We start from the raw sequence: 26,348 nt of genomic DNA, 5'->3' as shown, positions 1-26,348 counted from the left end.
TTACACCATAAGTGGCTATTCAGGGATAGCCACAAGGGGTCATCTTTCTGCCGTTGGGAGCAAAGATGAATTACTTTCCCAGGAAGTGCCATGACTGATCCTACCTTCCTCCCCGGAATCTCCTTCCTGTACACCATATTCTGCAAGGTATCTTGTGAGGTGGCAACCGCTGCCTCCAAAGTAGTGGCGTTCGGCATCTGCAGAAAAAGTCGCCAGTGTGAAATGGTAACCGGCAGCTTCAATACTGCAAGAGAGACGCTGGGGCCTCGCGAACCCCACAAAAATCCCACAATAATAGAATCAATGTGCTTGAAGATCTGTTTTGTCACAAAAACCGGGGAATTCAAGAGGATCTAAAGAAACTTAGGAAGAAAAATCATCTTGAACAAATTCTGCTATTTCTGTACCTTCTTCCGCAAATTCCCAATAATCTGTGACAAATTGGTCTCCAGGAACCTTGAGATTGGAAGCTGAACCTCAATCCCTAAATATTTGAAGGAGGTAGACAAAGGAATGAGGCAATCCGAAGAGGAACGATTTTGTCCAATTGATTCGAAATCGGAGTAGTCCCCAAATTCTTGGGTCCGTTGGAAGGCTCCAGAAAGCGAGGGTCCTGGGTCCTGCAGATATAGCAACATGTCAGCTGCATAGAGTGACACTCACTCCTCAAACACCCCAAGACTTAGACCAGTCAGATTGAGAGTAAATCTCAGTTTAACCACTAGGGGCTCTATGGCCAGGGCAAACAGGAGGGGTGAAAGTGGGCACCCTTGCCTGGTCCCCCGATATATAGGGAAGGGGTCTGAAATATTGCCATTTACCCTTCTGCTTCGTACACACCATCGTGATTCCCGAAGAGAAAAGTGAGCTTTTTGTCACAAATTCTGACCATGTGTATGCTCCATCACACTTTTTCTGTGAGAATTCCTGCCATGAAAAGATTGAGAGGAGGATCTCAATTTTCGTGACAGGAAAAATTCCTATGGGGAATCGCAATCGTCTGTATGCAATTTCAACACGAAAAAAAACATGCTCAGAATCAAGCAGAAGAGCCAAACTGCCTATTGAACTTCATTGATCTCGGCACGTCGTACACGCTGGCTCGTCACCAGGTTCTCGACAATTGGAATTTCGTCCAAGATTGTGTGTATGCAGGACAAATTTCAGCAGTTTTCTTGCTGAAAAAAGTGTTTTTCTTGTCGGAAATTGCGATCGTGTGTACGAGGCATAAGTCTGACCAGCGGCTCCGTATATAAGAGAGATGCCCAGGAGATGAAAACGGGGCCAAAGCCATAAGACTCCAAAAGGTGGAACAGATATGCCCACTCTACGGAGTCAAAGGCCTTTTTTGTATCTAAGGAGGCTACTATTCTAGTCCCAAAGTTGTCATGGGTAGTCTGGATGTTCACAAAGTCTCCTAATATTCATCTGTGCACACCTCCCCTGCATAAATCCTATCTGATCCGCATCCACCAATTTTTGTATAACTGTAATTGTCCTGCAAGTATTTTGGCCAGAATTTTGCTATCAACATTCATCAGCGAGATCGGATGATAGGAGTCACACTACCATGGTTCCTCCCCCCCTTATGGAACAGGACTACCAAGGCTTCCCTCATGGAGGGAGATGGTCTACCCTCCAACCTAGCTGCACTGAACACCTTCAGCAGTCGAGGAGCCAAACCATACTGAAAGGTGCGATACCATTCCGAGGGGAGGCCATCTAGACCGGGAGACTTCCGAGGGGCAAAGGAGGCAATCGCCTCTTCCACCTCCTCCACAGTAATTCTGGCTTCTAGAGCAACACTTTCATCTTCCGTCAACATAGGTAGGTCAAGAAGTCATCAATGATGTCATGTTTTAAGTGTAGCAAAGTCCTGCACCTCCAAAGGCCCAATGGTGACCTCCAGACTCATGGACAGTTGACATCCGTCTTTGTAGGGTTACAAGGCATGGTGGGTGTGATGCAAGATGGAGGGATGGGCGCCAGACACTTTTTGAATGCAGAAAAGATGTATTTTAAGATGTCTCTTAACAGAACTGTGGGAGAGAGGGTTAGGACCAGTGGATGCAATGCTAATTGGCAGAGTCCAAGACTTCTATAGGTAGACAGCTATACAGGGGAAGGCCTCCAAAAGTTCAAAGAAGGTGAGAAAGACAAAGAGAGAAAAATGAACAGACATAGCGCCCATAGAAGGGCTAAGTCCTGTAAACAAAGAGGAAACAATATAAGTTCAAAAAACGAATTGCAAATGATATAAAAAAAAAAACGTATCACATTGCAATGGGCAAGCCATCTCAGAAGAAATGATAGAGAATGTGGACCCGTAATAGGGCCCAAACCCTCTGAGTCCATGTCCACCAAAAATACAAAATACAGTACGGTAGAAAAGGAGCTAGGATAGGGTGCAGAGCACAATGAAACGGCCTGAAACGGCCAGTAAATAATTAGTAACTAGCAATAGAATGTATTAACAGTGTACCAGCAAGTTCTGAGGTGATAGCAATAGTACAAAAAAGAAAGGGAAAAGAAATATGACAAACAAATTTAAGAACGGAAAATAGTGCAACCCGAAGAAGGCAGTAGAACACTGCACCCTAATGGGCTTTAGGAGAAAGTCATCGCAGAGAAACCAGTATAACTTTTCAAAACACTGCTTAACAAACTTCGCAAAGGCGCTGTTCAGGGGACCCATCATGGCGAAAAAAGAGGAGGGTTACATCAGTCATGCTGGAAGAGGCCAAAGAGAATTCCCCAGAACATTCATTGAGACCTAGACTAGTAACGAAAACGGCATCTTGTGTCCCTCGAGGGTCACCAAAGAGGAGAAAAGGGACAATTCACTTCTGGTCATCCCCTTCCGGAAGATGAGGATGCGTGTGAGCATAGGGATGCTGTAGGTGATGGTGAAATAAGTCCCAGGTGTTTGCGCAGATTTTCCCCATTAATGAAGGTGGAAAAAGAGTAATATTTTCTTTGGTAGGAGAACAACAGATGAAATGGAAACGACCAGCGGTATTTAACCTCCTTCCTCTGGAGCGGTAACAGCAAGGGCTTAAAGAAGCAGCTTTTCTGCACAGTTGGCTGTTAAATGTCTGCAAATATTTGAATGTCATGACCCATTTGTTGTATGGATGGAAATTTTCAGGCCTTTTGCATGACTCCTTTACTTGATAATAGTGGGGCTTCACAATAACGTTCCTGGGGGGCCATCAGGCCGCTGGGCAGTCAGAGCTCTATCCAACTCGAGCTTGGCAAATCAGGCAAAAGAGAAGTTATAAGGTCCGTCCTAGCTTTTTGAACATCCTTCACAGACTCAGGGAGCCTCCTTATACGAAAATTGTATTGGCGAGATCTATTCTCTAAGTCATACATTTTTGCTAATGCCTCTTTAAGCTGCATTTGGAGGACACATATGCGATCGGTATTCTGATTCGTTCTGTTCACTGTTGCAACCAGTTTGGACTCAATAGTATTAATGCGGTCTACCAGATTCCTGAATTCTTGCTTTAGATCTGTCGTGATCTTTTTGCTAGCATTTTCTAGCCCTGTGGCCGCCATAGTGCCGGATTCAGTCAGCTGTTTTTTTTTGTTTTTTTTTTCCTGGCTGTTCCGCACCTTTTAAGCTTCCCTTTCGTCATTGAAAGGTAGGTGGGGAAGCTGATGGATGGGGTTGTGCAGCAGTGGGGTCCCCTGGATTCGCCAGATCATGGAAGGGCTGCTTTCCCTCGGTCCGTTTCGGCTGTACCGCGTCTATCCTCTTTAATATTGCCCTGGAAAGATAGATGACTTGCTGGGCAAGCTGGTGGAGGGGTGGAGGAGATGCCACTGGATTAGGCCGGACCGTGGCGGGACTGATCAGTTTGCCAGTTTGCCATGTTCAACTGCACGCATTCGCCTTACCTGAGAGCTTTTAAAGCTGGCCATTATACAAATCAATAAGCATAAGCTACGTTCCCAATTTTGAGCATCAATTGTCATAATCAGAAAGTTTATGACCAGGGAAAACCTCAGGCGTGTTTGGATCCTAGTCCGAATCCACTGGAGCTATCTTGCCTAAGAAACTGTCACTGCACACTGTTAATTGTAATTGGCCAAGTCATTCGTTGCCCCGCAGCTGCATGCCTACACACCCATAATCTATGTCTGTGTAAGGGGGTGCAGAGGGGTGCGGCAATAATAACACAATAATAAAACAGAGAGGGGGCCCAACTGGGAGCACTCACGAATGCCAACAGCGTATAGCGGAGCAGGTATCAGCCAAACTGACAGCATCTGTCTGGAGGGGCAAAATGCGGCCTGGGTGTCCCATACCCAAACAGGAAGATGTCCAAGTAGATTGCTTTCCCTTTTCGTCTGGAACCTTTCACTGCCACTAATACTGTCCCTGACAGATGGGTGACCTGTCCCTATACTACCTACATGCGAATGTGTCCCAAAACCTGCATACAAAGACCCAAGATGGCCACTGATGCCGCGTACAGACGGTCGTTTTTTGTGATAAAAAAAAAAATGCTCTAGCAAAGCACAGTTACGTTCAGCACTCTTTTCCATTGAAGCTAGCTTCATAACTTGCTTCTGAGCATGCGCGGGTTTAAAAACGTTGTTTTTAAACGTCGTTTTGCCCACACACTATCATTTTCATTGACACAAAAAACGACGTTTTGAAAAACGACACAAAAAATTCGAGCATGTTCGAATTTTTTTTTGGTCGTTTTTCAGAAGACATAAAACAAAGTTTTCCCCACACACGGTCATTTTAAATGACGTCTTCAAAAACGTCGTTTTTTTTCATCACAAAAATCGACCGTCTGTACGTGGCATTAGGGTCACCTGGATGCAGCACAGTCAACCGAAATGCTGCACCAGGGACCAGGAAACCACAGAGTTCCCCTGACTTCCTCTCCAAGCTGTGGTGCCACTCCAGTGGGGTGCCACCTACAGTGGAGGAAGCAGACCTGCCTTCATTCGGCTGTGGGGTAGGCAATACCTTGGCTGCTTATGATTGCAGTGACCAGTTCCTGGTGGGATAGCTTAGGTGGATTCAGACTGGGATCCGAACACACCTGAGCTCATCCCTATTTCTAACCTCCCAGGCAGCGATAATAATCATCTGAACAGCTAATGCCCTGTACACACGATCGGTTCATCCGATGAAAACAATCTGATGGATTTTTTCATCAGATATCCAATGAAGCTGACTTTCATCAGTCGTGCCTACACACCATCGGTTAAAAAAACAATCGTTTCAGAACGCGGTGACGTAAAACATAACGACGTGGTGAGAAAAATGAAGTTCAATGCTTCCGAGCATGCGTCGACTTGATTCTGAGCATGCTTGGATTTTTAACCGATGGACGTACCCACAGACGATCGTTTTTTTTTTTCTATCAGTTAGTTAACCATCAGATAATTTTAAAACAAGTTCCTAGTTTTTTAACCGATGGGACCCACACACGATCGGTTAGTCTGATGAAAACGATCCATCAGACCGTTTTCATCAGACAAACCGACCGTGTGTACGTGGCATTAGAGTTCCCTAATCCATTGTTGAAAAATCTCCCTGTGAGCAGACCCAAACTTTCCATCTAGAGAAAATCAAAGGATCAAAGTAATTTGCATGGACAACATCACAGTAGGTTTTATCCCTTCATTTTCTTGATGTCATGCGATCCTTTTTTAGTTTTCAGATAAAGTAGATAAGAGTTATTCCGCGTACACACGACCATTTTTAATGGTCGAGAAAGAGCACAGTTTTTTTTAACCCGATTATTGTTAAGCCTGCCTTGCCTACACACGATCCTGAAAAAAAAAGTGCTCTAGCAAAGCGCGGTGACGTACAACACGTACGACTGCACTATAAAGGGGAAGTTCCATTTGCACGGCGCCACCCTTGGGGCTGCTTTTGCTGATTCACGCTTTTTAGTCTTCGTGCTTTTCAGTCTGTTACAGCGTAATGAATGTGCTATCTCAATTACGAATGCTAGTTTTACCAGAACGAGCGCTCCCGTCTCTTAACTTGCTTCTGAGGATGTGCGTTATTTTCACGTCGTTAAAGCCTACACACGACCATTTTTTACGATGTTAAAAATGACAACGTTAAAAATGACGTTAAAAACAACGCGAAAATTTAGAGCATGTTCTAAATTTTTAATGCCCATTTTTAACGTCCTGAAAAATGCTCTGGAATCCACACAGGATCGTTTTTGATGACATTAAAATTATTTAAATTTTTCACATCGCGAAAAACGGATGCATGTACGCGGCATTTAGACTCGCAAAATTGTATTAGGGCTGCAACTAACTATTATTTTCATAATCGATTTAATCGATTTTATCCAGATAAAAACCTAACATTTTGGGGGGGGTTTTTTAGTTTAAAAAAATGTATTCTTGAATATCTATATGCAGCGGTAAATCTAAATAACCGTCTATAGGGTTAGGGAACAAAATATCGAATTCAGACCGAAGATTCTCTCTGGAGAAGAGACGCTTGAGAGGGGATATGATTTTATTTACAAATACCATACCAGTGACCAGTGTTGCCAACCCCCTCAAGTGAAATTTACTGGCAAGATGCCTAAAAATTACGAACGACACCAATTTCTTACTGGCACTTCAAAAAAGCACCTAAAATGGCTGTTTTCGGTGCTAAACTGTGCAATTTTTAGTATTTAAACTATAAACATGTTGCTAGTGCTATTAGCAATATGTTTAAGTTAAACAAAAGTCAAAAACCAAATTTCTCTATTTACATGAAGGTCAGGTTCGCAGAGTTCTCCCTTGCACTGTAATGGGGAACGCTGTGCTGGCTGTTATAACAGCCAGCACAGCGTTCCCCATTACAGTGCAAGGGAGAACTCTGCGAACCTTGATGTAAAGGACGATGCCACAGATCACGATCTAAGGGGGAACTCTGATGTAAGGGGGGGTTCTGCGCTCCCATTTACATCAGAGTTCCAACTTGCATCAGGGTCCGCAGAGTTCTCCCTTGCAATATAAGAGGAAATCCTGCATGTTGATGTAAAGGGGAACATTGGGAACTCTAATGAGGGGGGTTTTACTCTGGTGACCAGAGATCACCTTCCGCAGAGTGAATACACTATGGTAAGGGGGGTTACTGATATAAGGGTTAACCTTTATTTCAGTGCCCCCTTACATTATTGTGTTCACTCCCCCCCCCCTTACATCATTAACCCTTTCTCAGACTGACCTCCTCTCAGGTGCACCATGCAGGGCTCAGGCAACTCTGGTTTTATCTGATAGTTTCCGCTACACAGTCCACACACATCTGACTTCTCTCGTGATCCCCAATCTGGCGGCGCTCCCACTCTTGACTATGCTATATACTTTTTGTAATATTTGCGCTGATTTCAGTGCATCATACATTAGCGCAGCTTCTTTTTTGTATATAATACTGACCTATAATCACACACATAGGTTGGACTTGATGAACTTGTGTCTTTTTTCAACCTCACCTACTATGTAACTACGCAAGATATCTACTGTATCTACTGTAAAGTTTGAATCTGTTACAAATCATCAGATTCCGAGATCAAAATGTTTACTTAGCCTGGGTACACAATAGCTCACAGCAGGAGTCTGGTGCGTATCCATTCACAGATTCAGGTCCGATTCCAGCCTGAATTTTGGGCGGAATTCAGATCTGAAACAGACCAAAAGACGCACAGGGCTCCTGGGCAATTTGCACAGGAGCCGCTGCGGAGATGTGTGAACCGGCTCCATAAAGAGCAGGTCACAATCTCCTGCTATGCAAACTGGACGCGGGAAAATTTGCATAAGTGTGAGCCCAGCCTTAAAGAATTTTTTTCTTTTTTTAAAGACCTAATTTTTTTTAGACAGAATTGTAATATAATATTATGCATAACAGACTTTCTTGTCCTAGGCAGGTAGCTTGATGCATGCTATCTGCGACTGCTGGCCATACACAAACACATTTTTCCATTTAAGATTCATTTGATTTTCAAATCATTAGTCGAGGTCAAATCGACATTAGTTTTCGAGAACAGTGACAGAAAAGTTTGAAGAAGCAGAAAACTTTTCTCAACAAATTTTGGGACAATGTATGTGATTTTTATTCAGAAATTACATTGATTTTAAAATTAAATTTAATTTAAAAGCAAGTGAAATTTTCAAATGAAATTCGTCCATTCACTGAATATACAAAAATTTTCGTATACATATTTGTACTAAAATTCTCATTCAAAAATTGATACCTATATTGCCAGCACAAGGCATTTAGTAGCCGCAGCATGATTGTTTTTTTTTATCACTTGTCATGATAGGGTTAAAAACAAAAAATGTAAACCTTTTTATAGTACAAAAACAGATAATCACTACTATAATGCCGCATACACACGATCATTTTTTCGGCATTTAAAAAACGACGTTTTTAAAAAATGACATTTAAAATGATCGTGTGTGGGCTTCACATCATTTTTCGGGTTGTAAAAAATGATCGTGTGTGGGCTTAAACAACGTTAAAAACCCACGCATGCTCAGAAGCAAGTTATGAGACTGGAGCGCTCGTTCTGGTAAAACTACCGTTCATAATGGAGTAAGCACATTCATCACGCTGTAACAGACAGAAAAGCGCGAATCGTCTTTTACTAACACAAAATCAGCTAAAGCAGCCCAAAGGGTGGCGCCGTTTGAATGGAACTTCCCCTTTATTGTGCCGTCGTACGTGTTTTTAACAATCGTGTGTGGGCAACATTGTTTTAATGATGAAGTTGGAAAAAAAATCTTTTTTTCTAGAGGCAGAAAAACTTTGTTTTTTACAAGCCGAAAAATGATCGTGTGTACGTGGCATAAGGGTTTCATTTATGCTGTGAAACAGTGAGAGTAATAATACTATATACATATACACAGTATCTCACACTCATAGGTTGGACTTGATGGACTTTTTGTCTTTTTTCAGCCTCACCTACTATTAGCTAGATTCAGGTACAATGGTGCAAACTTGCGGCGGCGTAGCTTAGCGTGTTTAGGCTACGCCGCCGTAAGTCAGCTAGGCAAGTACATGATTCACAATGTACTTGCCTTCTATCTTACGGCGGCGTAGCCTAAAGCGGGCAGGCGTAAGGGCGCCTAATTCAAATGTGTTTGAGGGGGGCGTCGGCCGGGCGTACGTTCGTGAATTGCCGTATCTCCTCATTTACATATTCTACGCCGACCGCAATGGAAGCGCCACCTAGCGGCCATCAAAAATATTGCAATCTAAGATAGGATGGCGCAAGCCGTCGTATCTTAGATATGTTTAAGCGTATCTCTGTTTGAGCATATGCTTAAACATAAGTCGGCGTAGATTCTGAGTTAGGTCGGCTTATCTACTGATAAGTCGGCCTAACTCTTACTGAATCTACCTATATGTATCTATGTAACACAGAAGAAATTAAACTTTGCTAAAATGTCAAGTAGTGAGTGTACAGCTTGTAAAACAATGTAAATTTGCCGTTCCCTCAAAATAACTCAACACACTCAGCAATTAATGTCTAAACTGCTGGCAACAAACGTGAGTACTCCCCTAGGTGAAAATGTCCAAATTGGGCCCAATAAGCCCTCTCCAATGTCATATGACTCCTTAGTGTTACAAGGTCTCAGGTGTGAATGGGGAGCAGGTGTGTTAAATTTGGTGTTATCGCTCTCCACTCTCTCATACTGGTCACTGGAAGTTCAACATGACACCTCATGGCAAAGAACTTTCTGAAGATCTGAACAAAAGAATTGTTGCTCTACATAAAGATGGCCTAGGCTATAAGAAGATTGCCAAGACCCTGAAATTGAGCTGCAGCATGGTGGCCAAGACCATACAGCAGTTTAACAGCACAGATTCCACTCAGAACAGGTCTTGCCATGGTCGACCAAAGAAGTTGAGTGCACGTGCTCAGCGCCATATCCAGAGGTTGTCTTTGGGAAATGCTGCCAGCATTGCTGCAGAGGTTGAAGGGGTGGGGGGTCTGCCTGTCAGTACTCAGACCATACGTTGCACACTGCGTCAAATTGTTCTGCATGGCTGTCGTCCCAGAAGATGATGCGCAAGAAAGCCCTCAAACAGTTTGCTGAAGAAAAGCAGATTAAGGACAAGTATTACTGTAACCATGTTCTGTGGTCTCATGAGACCAAGATAAACTTATTTGGTTCAGATGTGGTGTTAAAGCAATCCTGGAAATTAATGGTGGCCACACAAAATATTGTAATTTTTGGCCCAATTTGGACATTTTCATTTAGGGGTGTACTCAATTTTGTTGCCAGCAGTTTGGACATTAATGGCTGTGTGTTGAGTTATTTTGAGGGGACAGCAAATTGACACTGTTATACAAGCTGTACACTCACTACTTTACATTGTAGCAAAGTGTTATTTCTTCAGTGTTGTCACATGAAAAGATATAATAAAATACAAATTTGTGAGGGGTATACTCACTTTTGTGAGATACTGTGTATGTATGTATGTGTGTATGTATGTACACACACACACACACACACACACACACACACATACTGTATATTATATTTACCCAGAGGTAGGAAAGTAGGATATACAAGGTATTTTAACTGGGAGTCAGACATGAAGCTATATGAAGGGTGGATATAAATATTTTATATTAAAGTAGCACTAACGGCTGACACCTGTCGCATGAGTATAATCATTTTAAATATGATGCACAGTACTGGTAAACTTTTACTTTAAATGTAATTGTAATGCCTTCTAGTACCTCCAGTCTATCAGCCTCTGGGTTCAGATGCTGATATTCCATGCACAGAACCTTTATAGTGATTGTTAACGTTGCATTTAAAAAAAAAATTCAAACAAGGAACTTGTCATACTTACATTCTCTGTGCAATGGTTTTGCACAGAGCAGCCATGTATCTCCTCTTCTGGGTTCCACTCACCGGTGCTTATGGCTACTCCTGCCTTCAGAGTGCCCCTATAGCAAGCCACAAAGTATAGTATAGAGTGCCCCTATACCAAGGTAAAAAATAAAAACCTTCTGCCTTTTAGAATTACTCACTTCCTTTTAATGCCCAGGACTACATGTCCCATGAGGATTGCTCCTCACACACTCACACATTCACAAGTTCTAAGGCACTTAGTGACATGTAAGGACCATGTACTGATCTGTATGTTTGCTACACTATGTATACTGACACATATGGACGGTGTATTGAGCTGTATGTGTGCTGATCTGTGTTTTCTGATACATAAACAAATAACAAATTCTGTATGCAGGTCAACTAATCGGCTGATCAAATCGATTATGACAATAGTTGACAACTATTTTCATTATCTATTATGTTGATTAGTTGTTGCAGCCCTAAATTGTATTATATCATCAGTCATGTTAAACTAATAAGTTAGGAAGGTCACTGGTGAGCGGAGGGCAGCATTATTTTAATTTCAGTTCCTGACTGTACCTGACTGTGTCCCCTGGAGTGACTTTCTTCAAACATCCCCTTCCCCACTGCAGCGCTGTGTTAAGTTGCCTCTGGAGAGGCCTTCAAAGGCGGGGGGGACGCTGTGCGGAGCGCAGTGGGGGCCGGCGGCGCGCCGGAGGTGCGCCAGAGGGAAGCCCGTCTGTGCCCGTCCGGGGTGGGTCGGGTGGGTCCCCCCCCCTTTTTTGAGTTGGGCACAAATTTTACCACGCAGCAGTCGAGGTGAGCCTTGTACTTAATTTGATTGTGATTCTTGGTAGGAGTTGCTTTTATAGACATAGTACGGCTAATTATAACAGCATAGTCTTCCTGGTAATGATATTCCTCAAAGTCAGAGCAGAACTGTGTACTCTTCTGTCCAATTAAAAACCTTTAATATGGAAGGACATGTTCCAGTTAGAACCTTGATGAAATTGATGAAATTGAATAAATATAATTTGCTTGATTTTAATTTTAAGCTTATAGCTGAGAAAATCTTGTCAGCACCAAAAGTTGCTAATGCAGATACTTTGATAGATGAAAAAACCCTAGTCCATAAACAAATTAATTCTACAATAAAAGGAGGACTTCTTAATGCGCGGTCTGCGGTAAAAAACGCGACAGCCATTTATGACACCTTATTGATTTAGATTACCTGCTAATCACGGAAACCTGGTTCTCTCCTGCTTCCGCGCCCAGACTGGACGAATTGGTCCCGCCTGGGGTAGCTCGGGGAGAGGTGGAGGAACTGCCTGCATATACAAGGCTAAGTTGAAAATTATAAAAACTTGCACGCAGGATTCTTATGCGTCTATGGAGACACTTTTCCTACAGTGCAACTTGAGCCCTGAAGTAACCATAGGAATGGCAGTGATTTATCATCCTCCTAACGCCAAAGCTAGGTTTGGCGAGGAGATGTGCGAACTCCTAACGACCCAATCCCTGCGATATGCCCAATCTATAGTCTTGGGAGATTTCAATTGCAGGGCTGACGATGCAAATAATTCGGAAGCCCAGCAGTTGATTGCATTTGCAAACTCCATTGGCTATAGCCAAGATGTCATAGGGGCTACCCATAAAGCGGGCCACACCCTGGACTGGCTTTTCCAGTCAGGATGTATAGAGAAAGTACATCCCCCCGAAAGAGATTATATGGAGTGATCACAAATTAATATTATTTGATCACAGCCATAAATTTCTCAAAAAGTCACCTCATGTTCCTAATCGGAACAGTATTCCCAAATTTTCGAGAAATCTTACTAAAATATCTATTAAGGCTTTTAGTAACCACTTTTTGTGGAATATTGACAAGGCATCTTTTGAGTCTACTAAGGTCGCAGCTGAGAAAATCAATTTTTTCAATACGGCTATTACAAAAGCGCTTGACTATTTAGCTCCCCTAAAGAGAAATCATTGCATTAGGCAAGCAAACAATAATCCCCTCTGGTTCACCCAGGTGACCAGAAGTTTAAAATGTAAGTGCAGAGCAGCGGAGAAGGCGTGGAGAAAAAATCCAGTGCCCGCCTCCAAGGAGGTATATACCGCAGCCCTGAGGAGCTATAAACTAGGGATAAAAACCGCCAAAAAGCAGTTTTTTTCTGAAAAAATTGCTAATGCTAAAAATGTAGCAGCTGAACTCTTTAGAGTTGCGAAAAATTTAGCTAATCCAGCATGTAGACAGCCGGAAGAAGAAGCTTCACCAGAGTTCTGTAATATTTTATCAAATTATTTTAATGAAAAGATAGAAATTATAAGGAATAATATCAAAGTAGTAGATATCGAGGAATCTTGTCTCATTTATGAAGGTACAAGATTCTCTAGTTTTGTGGACGTCTCTACTTTAGATATTTTGAACATCCTCAAGTCTCTTAGAGCCTCGTCCTCATCACTTGATCCCTGCATTGCGCAACTGGTGAAGGACGCTGCAGAGACATTGGCCCCCTTTATTGCCGACATTGTAAATACTTCCTTCTCCACCGGAACAGTGCCGGGTATTCTGAAGCGGGCTGTGATTATCCCCCTGCTGAAGAAAGCTAACCTGGCACGCTCCGTGTTGAGCAATAATCGTCCCATTTTAACTCTACCGTTTCTGGCAAAAATTATGGAACGAGCCGCAGTGTGGCAAATTCAGCCCCATCTCGAGTCCAATTCCATTTTGGATGATTTCCAATCTGGATTCCGACCAGGAAGAGGCCCTGAAACCGCCTTGACCAAAGACCAGGACGATCTCCTCTGGGCCCTGGACAGAAATGAGGCTTTGGCCTTGGTAATGCTGGATCTGTCGGCAGCATTCGATACTATCGATCATTCTAGACTACTGGATCGTTTAGGGACTGTGGCAGGCATTGATGGTACAGCATTGGCATGGATGACCTCATTCCTGCTGGACAGGGTTCAGAGAGTAAGGCTGGGACTGCACTCCTTTTCTGATAGTCCCCTGTCCTGTGGAGTCCCTCAAGGATCGGCCTTATCGCCACTCATGTTTAACATTTACATGAGGCCTCTGCTGTATATCATCCGCCGCCACAACCTATCTTTTCATGTCTGTGCTGACGACACCCAGTTCTACATTCCTCTGCCCAAGGATGGGGGGGGCACAGATAACTCTGGCCACCTGCCTGGAGGAAATTCAAGCCTGGATGGGGGCCAATTATCTTATGCTCAATGGCTCCAAAACTGAGTGCATGGTTTTATGCAATCAGTCATGGGCGGGCGGTTTCCCTACTTGGCCGGACTCGTTTTCATTGGTCCCAGCACCAGTCACCCAGCTCAGGGATTTGGGTATCCTGTTGGACGAGAGATTAACGCTACGACCACAGGTAAACCAGGTGGTGAGTTCTTTTCACTTCCACTTGAAACTCCTGAGGTCGACTTTTCGCTTCATTGAAGAATCGCACAAGATCTCTATGGTTAATGCCATTATCGGAAGTCGATTAGATTACTGTAACGCTTTGTACCTGGGTTTACCTAATAACATCATGCACAAACTATAGCTTATTCAGAATGCCACTGCAAGGCTACTCACGGGTGTTGGTCGTCGTGACCACATCACGCAATCGCTGAGAGCCCTGCATTGGCTACCCGTGAAGGAACGGGTTCTGTTTAAGACTGGTTGCATGGTGCACAGGGCTACCCATGGCAAGGGGCCAGTGTACCTGCAGGAAAAATTCACCAAGTATGTGCCTAACCGTACCTTAAGGTCGGCTAATTCGGAAACTTTGGTGATCCCTAAATTTCGAAAGAAAAAATGCGGAGGGAGGACGAGTGCGGTCCAGGGAGCACAGTTTTGGAACTCCCTGCCTCTAAAATTAAGGCTTGAGAATTATCTTTTTAAGTTCAGGAAGCTTCTAAAAACTGAGCTTTTCAGTCAAGCCTATGGAATTACATAGGTTTTTATAGTTCTTTGATCTGCTAACCATTTTAAATTTTGATCTGTTCCGCTGCCTGTGTGTTTTTTTTTGGTTGTTGCTGTATTGTTGTTCTCGGTGCATCGAGGCCTACGGGTAACTGACTGCGTTTTGTACCATTTTGTACTTCATAACTGCAATAAGCCACATAAGTCATCTGTGATTATAAATGAATTAAAACACTATTTATCTCTGCCATTTACTTTTTGGCCATTGTTTGTCTCCATACTTAGCCTAAAGGAGCTGATCGCAAGCAGAAAACAGATCGTGAGAAGGTGGAGAAACGCACAACCCTAGAGCGGGAGAAGTACCAGCCAGCATGTGAAAACACTGTTCTAACTGAGGTAGTGACATTTCAGACATCTTGTCTTTAAAGTGACACTAAACCTCCCAAAAAAACAAATATGGTGTATATATATTCAAGTATATGTTCTTAACCTAAACAAGTCCCTTCTATTGCTCCCAGCCTCCTCCAGATCTGTATTTGTGTGCTCTTGCAATCCAATGTATTGTTAGAGGGTGGCTATGTTTGTTCTCCATGGTTCCACTGTATGCATGAATGTAGTCACCCTCTCTTGCTCACTCTTGAGATTAGGGACTATGGCATTTGTAAGGTGTATAAAGCAGTGCACATGACCGCAATTAACGTACACTGCTCATTCCAAACTTTGTTCATCTTTGTTTTCCCTGTAGGGGTAAAGCATAATGGGCTACTATGCATCGCATAGTAGCCCATTATGTGACACTTACCTGCAGGAGAAGCTCGCAATGTCCCCGTCTTCCTCGCGAGTAGCGAGCGGCCATTCTTCACCCCTCTTCCTTCCGGGGCCACAAACTCTGACACTGTGACTGGCTGGAGTCGCGTGAGCTGCCTTTAACAACATGACCCGAAATAGAAACGGCACAGCGTTTCCTTTCTAACTGTGGCGCATGCGCAAGAGAAATCGCCGTACAGCGATTTGCAAATATCTCCTAGACCGTGCAGGTCTGGGAGAAATTTCAAGCACCTACAGGTAAGCCTTAATTTAGGCTTACCTGCAGGCTAAAGTGGTTGTAAAGGGTTTACAACCACTTTAATGTCACTTTAAGTAGGACAACAAAAAGAGAGCCCTGGTAGCAACCAATCAAATAGTAGTCAGGACAGCAGTAAAATGTATTCCTAATGGTCACTATCAGTGGCGGCTGGTGCTCCATTTTTTTGGGGGGGCGCAAACCACAACCCAATTTCCCCCCCCCCCCATCACTCGCCCGCAATAGGGCCTACAGACAGACAGGCAGATAGATAAACAGACATGAAGATAGATAGATAGATAGATAGATAGATAGATAGATAGATAGATAGATAGATAGATAGATAGATAGATAGACAGACAGACATGTACATAGACAGACAGACATGTAGATAGATAGATAGATAGATAGATAGATAGATAGATAGATAGATAGATAGATAGATAGATAGATAGATAGATAGATAGATAGAGACAGACATGTAGATAGATAGATAGATAGATAGATAGATAGATAGATAGATAGATACATAGATAGATAGATACATAGATAGATACAGACATGTAGATAGATAGAGACAGACATGTAGATAGATAGAGACAGACATGTAGATAGATAGAGAGACAGACATGTAGATAGATAGATAGATAGATAGATAGATAGATAGATACAGACATGTAGATAGATAGATAGACAGACATGTAGATAGATAGATAGATATAACACATAGATAGATAGATAGATAGATAGATAGATAGATAGATAGATAGATAGATAGATACAGACAGACATGTAGATAGATAGAGACAGACATGTAGATAGATAGAGACAGACATGTAGATAGATAGATAGATAGATAGATAGATAGAGACAGACATGTAGATAGATAGATAGATAGATAGATAGATAGATAGATAGATAGATAGATAGATAGATAGATACAGACAGACATGTAGATAGATAGAGACAGACATGTAGATAGATAGAGACAGACATGTAGATAGATAGATAGATAGATAGATAGATAGATAGATAGATAGATAGATACAGACATGTAGATAGATGGATATGAAGATAGATGGATATGAAGATAGATAGATAGATACAGACATGTAGATAGATAGATAGATAGATAGATAGATAGATAGATAGATAGATAGATAGATAGATAGATAGATAGATACAGACATGTAGATAGATGGATATGAAGATAGATAGATAAGAGAGAGGGAGATGTATCACTGTACTCCCCCAGGGATTTAGTTAATGAATAAGAGAAGTATTAGATCGGAACCAGTCCCCCATGGCCCCCCTCCTCTCCCCTCTCCTGCCTGACACATGTCTCTCTGACACAGCACACAGTCGGGTGAATGGCTCTGGCTGAATGCTGATTTTAGGGCAGAGTTGAAGCAGCAGGGCGCTCTGGATACAGATAGACCTGTATACTGGAGTCTGTAAAGCATGGCAGTAGCAGGACACAGTGCTGGGATCCCTCGTGTGGTATACAGTCAGGAGATGATGTTTAATTAGCACATGGTCGGGTAAATGACTGAAGTTGATTCCCGGGGCACAGAAGCAGATCACCCTCCCCCTCCCTCTCTCCACCTGTAGTCCGATCATCCCAGATCACAGTACAAGGTGCTGCTGTATAGGACACTGACAGGGTAACACATTCTCTGCTCAGATCAGTACCTTGCTCAATGCTTCCTTCATTGACGATCAGGGAGCCAATTTCCATGCTGGCACAGAAAGTGAAACCAGAAGTGATGTCGCTGCTCGGGGAAAGCACCGCCCATATCCTACGGCGGTGCCAATCCACAGGAAGATATGAAGGAGAATGACCAATACGAGTGTAGAGGCACTGTGCAGTGCGCCCCAAAGCCTCACAAAACCCCTCAAATTAAGCATCTTGCTTGTAATCACGGGATTGCATTGGCATCACGCTTTTATAGAGCACTGGGGCCGGCGCTCCTACACAGTACACAGTGCACTTTTTTTTTAAAGGGACATTTTTTTTTTTTTTTAAGGGATTTTTTTTTTTTTTTACTAGCTGTGGGGGGAGGGGGGGCGGCGCCCGGGCGCCCCCTATGGGCGGGCCGCCACTGGTCACTATACATTCTTGCACATTGCATTGGGAGTTAAACCATATTCAAAATGCTTTTTTATCCTTTTTAACATTTGGTACTTTGATATTTGATAAATCTAAGGCCCCGTACACGCGGTCGGACCGAACCGATGAGAATGAACCGAAGTTCAGTTTCATCTGACCAAAACGACCGTGTGTATAGGCTATCGGTCTGTTTTCCTTCGGTCCAAAATTTTAAAACATGCTTCAAAACCGAACCGATGGACCGCTGCCCGATTGGACCAAACCGATGGTTAGTACAGAAAAGCATCGGTTCAAAAGCCGACGCGTCGGTTCAAAACCCGCACATGCTCAGACTAAATGAGGGGACGGGAGCGCTCGTTCTTGTAAACCTCGCATTAGTTTTTGACATGGCACATTCTACATTTTTCAAAGGTAGTGTTCCGTTTCTTGCTGAGCATTTGTTTCTTCGCTCTATTGCTAGAATGAACACATTGTTTAGCTGATGCTATTTAGGCAGCGTTCTCCAATACAGAATTATTTTCTTTTTTGCTTCTGATCTCCATTTTTGGAATCATTTTTCCCTAGCCAGATCTCAAAAATATTTCTTTGTACTACACATTTTTTTTTGCTGTTTTGTGCCAAGTTATCACACCAATGTTTTATATACTTTATCATTTTTTCTTTTGTTATTTTCTTTTGGAGTTTAGCCTGTTTTTTTTTTTTTATGCCAAGTTAAAACACAAATGTCCCCCCCCCCCTCAAGGAGGTTGTGTCCTTTGTTAATTACACATTGTATTTTGGAAATGTTTGATGGCTATTCACCAGAAAAACACAATGGACAAGGTTGTAACGTAGAATAAATTTCCATTTATTCTGGAAAAAGCAAATAATAAAAAGAATGGAAACACTCAACCAATTTACAACATACATGCAGACTTTATGGATACCAAAGGCACAGTCCACCATGATCAAGGACAAAATAAACAACATCAGGGGTCACAATGTGCAACACAAATCACAGAACTCAAAAGCAGCAGCAAATGCCATAACAGACCCCAAGCTGTGGTACTACACTAAGCTCAGTTTTTAGAAAAATCAGCAGGAAGGCAGGGATTCACTTTCTGGTCTTCTTTCCAGCCTTCCCTCCAGGCTGCCTTGCAGCAGAACTTCCACGGCCCCTTGCAGGTGGTGAAGGTGGGGTAGCAGGAGTCAAAAGATGACTAGCAGGCCGGGTCACTCAGTTCAGTGTCCCTGGTCAGCCAGTCCCTTCTGGCCCACCACATGACCTGGTTTATCATGTCTTTAGCCAGGCCTCGTTGCACCTCTCCCAATTCCTGCAGGTCATGGGACATGGAAGCGCTGACGCTCTCCGCGGGGTTCAGGGACGCCCTCATTAATTCAGCAGCCTCCCTCATGACCTGCATGCTCTCCTCCTCCCTCTGGTCCTGGCCAAAGTCCTTGAGTAACTATGAACTGCAGAAGCCAGCCCATAGGCAGCACAAATTTTTGCAAAATCACGCTGCTCCATCATGGCTTCAAACCGGCCGGCTAGTCAGAACGCACTTCAAACAGATAGCACCCCCAAATCCAGCAATACCTGTAAAGATCGCACTGCACCCAGATACGAGCGGACAGGACGGCACTGCAAAGTAGAAACGACCCGAAAGCCAGCACTGAATGACAAATACGATCCCACAAGCACACACTGAACCCGAGAATACGATCTGAAAAAGCACGGAGACTGAAAAGCGCGAATCGGCTCTCACCAACCTTTCACTAACACGCGGTTACACGGAATTAGCAAAAGCGGACTCAAGGGCGGTAACGAAGGCTTTGGCCTACCCCTTTATAGTGACGTCGTACGTGGGTCACGTGTCCGCGGTCTGACCCGATCGGATTTTGGACTGATGGTGTGTACGCATATCAGGCCGTATGGCCACTTCAGAGGTGAACCGATGAAAACGGTCCGACGGACCAGTCACATCGGTTCGGTCCGACCGTGTGTACAAGGCCTAACAGTCTTACCTGTTCAGGGATGCAGTGCTATCCTAACCCATGCCAATTCTTCAGTCAGCTTCAGGTCCAAGTACCAGCACCTGCGCTTTGTGAATGGTCTGCCAATCTATTGGGACCTGTGATGTGTCCCAGAAGGCTTTGGGGAAAGGAGGAGGGTGAACGTCCGCTTGGATCGACACAGTGATCCGACTGAACTGGGTATCCGCTCCACCCCCCCCCCCCCCCAAGGAGTGCCAAATGTTAAGGGGGGGGTGCAAACAAGCGAAACTTCCTCTTTTGGGTGAAGTTCCGCTTTAATAAGGGAGAACATAATTAAGCCTAAGCAGACCAAAACAATACTCTGCTAATCACTATTTTTAATCTCATGAATACATCAGTTGGTAGTAGAGGACCAGGTTTGGCAACAGTTGCAATATCAGCTCTCACTCAGTAAAAGATTAAAGCAGAGTTTAATATTAGGACACTTACCTGTCCAGGAATCCAGGGATATCGGCACCCCAGCTGTTGTTTCCATCGGCTCTCATGTGCTGCTGCCGCCATTCGTAGTAAGGAAACACGGCAGTTAAAGTGGTTGTACACCCTGTACAACCACTTTTACCTACAGGTAAGCCTAGATTAAAAGGTCACTAAAGGAATTTTTTTTTTTAGCTAAATACCTTTACCTTACTGGTTTCATGTCCTCATTGTTCGTTTTTGCTTTGATGTTGCTGTAAATCCTCTCTGTTCTGGACACTTCCTGGTTGTCGGTTTCCTGATCACCACAGTACTGGGAGATTTCTCGCTGTGGTGACTAATCAAGGAGGTGTGATTACTGTGTGTAAAACGAAACTGGATTGGTGCTGAGGAGTTTTAGACAAAGTATCGCTGCCCTCTATTGGCTCACTGCCCTCTATTGGCTCTCTGTACATCAGAGAACCAGCAAACAACAGCAAAAACGAAACTAAACTGCAGGCACATTATATGATTGTTTTTTATCTATTTTTAATCATTTTTAAAAGGAATCAGTTAACTATTATGTCTCTATACCCTGTAAACAGTCATTTCAGCTAAAAAATGTTTTTCCTTTAGTGACCCTTTAAGGCAGGTGTGCCCAACCAGTGGCCCAGGGGCCACTGGTTGGCCAAGGACGTCATTTGCTTCAAAGTGAACGTGAATGGCGTCCAGCGCCATTCACGAATCACTTACGCAAATTACGTAAATTGCGTACGCAGGGCTCGCGCAACATTGTGAATCGGTGTTCGTATGCAATTTGCATACTATACACTGAGCACAATGGGAGCGCCCCCTAGCGGCCATCGCAAGAATGCAGCCTAAGATATGCGTGGCATAAGAGCCTTATGCCACGCAGATTTTAGGCTGCAGTTGGCGTTACGATGTTCCTGAATCAGGAGCATTCGTAACGCCGGGGCAAGTAAGCATTTGCGCTGTGTAACCTATGGTTACACAGGCGCAATTGCTTCTTGAATCCGGGCCACTGTATTTATAAATGATCTGGAGAACAGGATAAGTAAGAAGGCTGGCCACAGGCATTTGTGGGAGGAATCTGAGGCTATTTAAGACTCCCTCCCGGTCAGGGCTGGGTCGCGGTGGATTTCTGGGTTACACGTCACGTCCGGCAGAGGGTGTCAGCAGCACCAGCGTCAGGTTGCCTTTCCATCCTCGTGGCAGGAGGGAGCCGCCCGCACGGGGGAGGGGTGTCCATCCGCCCACTTATTGTTTTCGGGGCTTCATTTAGCATGGGGGGGGGCGCCCGCTCGGGGGTTCATCCGCCCGCTCATTGACCGGGGCTCCTCTGCCCGCCCAGGAGAGGGGATTCATCCGCCCACTATTTGCGGGGCACCATCTGGCTATTGCAGGAGGAGCTGCGCACCCGCTCCTTCCAGGGATCGCGTGGGGTGGGGGGGTGTCATCCGCCTGCTGTATGGCTCCTCTGGTGTGAAGCGAGCTACTCATTCTCCCGGTGTTAACGCCGGGGGAAGGGGGAATTTCTGCCCGCTGCATTGCTCCCTTCAGCAGGGAGCCGCCTGCCGCTTCTGCAGGTTCAGGCCGGGGGAGGGGTCTTCTGCCTGCTGTTTCACTCCCTCCAGCATGGAGGGAGCCGCCCGCCTCTTCCTCCGGTGTTCACGCCGGGGGGAGAGGGGGGGGACCTCCGCCCGCTGTATCACTCCCTCCAGCATGGAGGGAGCCGCCCGCAGCTTCCTCCAATGTTCACGCCGGGGGGAGAGGGGGGGGACCTCCGCCCGCCCGCTGTATCACTCTCTCCAGCATGGAGGGAGCCGCCCGCAGCTTCCTCCGGTGTTCACGCCGGGGGAGGGGTCCTCTGCCTGCTGTTTCACTCCCGCCCACCGTTGCTCCCCTGGTCCATGCTGGTGCTCAGGGGGGGGTGTAGAATCTGATGCTGCCAGCTCTGGCCATACAGCAGTCCTTTTTTAGGTATATTACCTGCGATACACGTTCCTTACTGTATATTCCCTGCGATACACGTTCCTTACTGTATATTCCCTGCGATACACGTTCCTTACTGTATATTCCCTGCGATACACGTTCCTTACTGTATATTCCCTGCGATACACGTTCCTTACTGTATGTTCCCTGCGATACACGTTCCTTACTGTATGTTCCCTGCGATACACGTTCCTTACTGTATATTCCCTGCGATACACGTTCCTTACTGTATATTCCCTGCGATACACGTTCCTTGCGATAAACATTCCTTACTGTATATTCCTTGCGATACACATTCCTTACTGTATATTCCCTGCGATACACATTCAGCTCCATTCTGTGTGCATAGACTCCATACGTCACATCCAGCTCTGTAGTTACTACTGTCAATGTGTCATGCTTCTCCCCCCTGTCTCAGGTTTCTGGTTGCTTTATGTTTTTCATGCCTTCATGTTTCTCATGTGTCAACATTTCCCATCACGGTTACGTTTCCCATGCGACTACGTTTCCCATGCGACTACGTTTCCCATGCGACTACGTTTCTCAGGCAGTCATGTTCGCAATGTTTACATTTTCATGCCATTCTTTTCCCATGCGACTATGTTTCTCATGCGACTATGTTTCTCATGCGACTACGTTTCTCATGCGACCACGTTTCTCATGCGACCACGTTTCTCATGCGACCACGTTTCTCATGCGACTACGTTTCTCATGCGACTACGTTTCTCATGCGACTTTGTGTCATGGTATTTTCGCATGCGGTTACGTTTCTCATGCGATCACGTTTCGCATGGTTTTGTGTCTCATGCGATTGGCGTCTCATGCGATTTGCATCTCATGCGATTTGTCATACGGTTACGGTTCTCATGCGATCACGTTTCACATGGTATTTTCTCATGCAATTTGTGTCTCATGCGATGTTGTCTCATGATTTAGTGTCTCATGCGATTTTGGCATGCGGTACAGTTCTCATACGATCACCTTTCACATGGTATTTCTCATGCAAATTTGTGTCTCATGCGATTTGTCATGCGATTGCATTTCACATGGTAGTTTCTCATGCGATTTCGGTTCTCATGCGATTTCGGTCTCATGCGATTACGTTTCATGGTAGTTGCTCATGCGTTACGGTTCCCATGCGATCACGGTTCTCACGGGGGGGGGGGGTTACATTCACGTCTGCCATTACGTTTCTGTCCCTGGTTGCGGTTTTTGCGTTGCTGTCCCTGGTTTGGTCATTACGTTTCTGTCCCTGGTTTCATGACATTTCTCATGCGATGGCGTTTCTCATGCGATGGCGTTTCTCATGACGTTTCTCATGCGATTACGTTTCACATACGATGACGTTTCTCATGCATTCACGTGGCTCATGGCATTTTCGCATACGTTACGGTTCGCATGGTAGTCAGTCAGTTGGTGACGTGTCTCATGGTAGTTGCGCATGCATTTACATTGCTAGTATCATGTGTTTCTGCCCCCAGGTTCGCTGTCATAGTGTTCAGGCCGCATGTTTTCTGTTTCGATATTTGTCTTTACATATCTGCCTCAGTGTTGCAGGCGCAGCGTTCTCTCATACCATTCATGCCCAGGTTTCTGCCAGATTTTGCCTCAGCGTTCCAGGCTGGGGTTTCTATCATACCATTCTGCCTCAGGTTTCTGCCAGATTTTGCCTCAGCGTTCCAGGCTGGGGTTTCTATCATACCATTCTGCCTCAGGTTTCTGTCATTACGTTTGCCCCAGGTTTTTGCTGTCATAGCGTTTCTGCCCCAGGGTTTTGTTGTCATAGCGTTTCTGCCCCAGGGTTTCGGTCATAGGGTTTCTGCCCAGGTTTTCGGTCATAGGGTTTCTGCCCCAGGTTTCGCTCATAGGGTTTCTGCCCCAGGGTTTCGGTCATAGGGTTTCTGACCCAGGGTTTCGGTCATAGGGTTTCTGACCCAGGGTTTCGGTCATAGGGTTTCTGACCCAGGGTTTCGGTCATAGGGTTTCTGCCCCAGGGTTTCGGTCATAGGGTTTCTGACCCAGGGTTTCGGTCATAGGGTTTCTGCCCCAGGGTTTCGGTCATAGGGTTTCTGCCCCAGGGTTCGGTCATAGGGTTTCTGCCCCAGGGTTCGGTCATAGGGTTTCTGCCCCAGGGTTCGGTCATAGGGTTTCTGCCCCAGGGTTCGGTCATAGGGTTTCTGCCCCAGGGTTCGGTCATAGGGTTTCTGCCCCAGGGTTCGGTCATAGGGTTTTCTGCCACAGGGTTTCTGACCCAGGTTTACTGTCATTGTGGTTCTACCCCCTGGTTTTCTGTCTTAGCATTTCTGCCATAGCTTTTCTGCCCACGCTTTCTGTCTTGGCACTGCGGCCCTCACGCTTTCTGTCTTGGCATTACAGCCACCCACGCTTTCTGTCTTGGCATTACAGCCACCCACGCTTTCTGTCTTGGCATTACAGCCACCCACGCTTTCTGTCTTGGCACTACAGCCACCCGCGCTTTCTGTCTTGGCACTATAGCCACCCGCGCTTTCTGTCTGGGCACGGCGGCCCCTACGTTTCTGTCTGGGCACTACGACCCCCACGTTTTGTCTTATTTCTGTCTGTCATTGCGTTTCTGTCTCAGCATTTCAGGCTCAGTGTGGCTCTCATACTATTTATGCCCCAGGTTTTTGTATTTGTCCTATATTCATTCGGGTTCAGCGGGTCTCCCATACCAATTCTGCCCCAGGTTTGCTATAAGTTTTCAGTCTCACCATTACCGTTAATAAAAACACAAATGCCCTGTGGGGCAAAAATAAATGTAGACTCAGCAAGATCAATGTGATTTGAACAGTGAGTACATAAGGAGTGATCAAAAGGGGCTCCACTACATTTGAAGGTCAATAGGGTGGGTCCCTAGATCACTAAACAGTGAATAATGAGTGTATCAACCCAAACAGCATTCCAGATCAACAGGAACGGTGAAATTCACAATACAAAAAACTGTGCACATGAATAAAAACAAATAACTGTGGTATTCATAAAGTGTCAGTAATATGTGAAATGGACAATGATTGTCATGAACCACAAAGTCCCATTTCCTGCATGTAAATGGCTTGTATTCATAAAGTTTATACAGTCCAAAGGAACATCAATCTTTTTGGTAAGCGGTGTCTTATCTCCAGAAAGAATCAGCAGTAGAAATAAATAAATTGTGCCCTTACCGGATGGAGTAGACCCACATCTCACCATACGGTGGGGGGTCTTCAAGGCTTGCGTAGGCCGATTGCCTTACAGGGGTAGCTCTCCAGACACTCCTAAAGCGCTTTTCCGGTAGGACCTTTTCACTCTGATTAGACCAGAAATCTGGAACTGGTGATGATGATGATGATGTTCCTGGAGGTAGTTGGAGTTCTCAGGAGATCCAGTGTACCAGTATAAAATTAAAAGAGAAAAGAGAACACCTCCTCATCGCATAAAAATTTTTATTTAAAAAACTTCAAAATAAGGACAAGCTCCCAAAAGTCTCAAAGAAGGGGATCTCAGTAAACCATTATCACACCAAAAAAGAACAGCACTGCAAAAGCAATCTCAGCATCAAGGCACACACACTTCAGAGAAGGATAAAGTAACTGTGCGCAGTTTGGAGTGGATATGATCAGATGCCCGACCGGTTTCGTATCAAAATACTTCTACTGGGGTGCATATCTGAATCACCTCACCCTCCTTTGCTTTAAATACCATCTCTACTTACCCCCATAGGACCGACACTCACCGTTACTGGCGTGCGTTCCAATTGCTGACACTTCCGGTTTGCGTGCGCTCCAGGCGCCCGGAAATGACATATGTTGAATCCAATTAATAAATCCCTGTGTTATCTATGGTCTTCTCGTGCGCACCAGGCGCCTGGAAGTGACATCTCCTATGTGTCCGCCCATCACACTGATCTCCCCTCCACTCCCCTCCCCTCCAGGAGGTTGAGCCAATCG

The 26,348-nt window shown here is 44.7% G+C and overlaps 1 pseudogene; it reads left to right on the top strand.

The window, feature by feature from the left end:
• Positions 1 to 26,348, top strand: part of LOC120919507 — a 334,252-nt pseudogene that overhangs the window by 118,280 nt on the left and 189,624 nt on the right.

This window comes from Rana temporaria, chromosome 12 (genome assembly GCF_905171775.1).
Source record: "Rana temporaria chromosome 12, aRanTem1.1, whole genome shotgun sequence".
NCBI lineage: Eukaryota > Metazoa > Chordata > Amphibia > Anura > Ranidae > Rana > Rana temporaria.
This window is presented reverse-complemented; position numbering and strand designations above follow the sequence as displayed.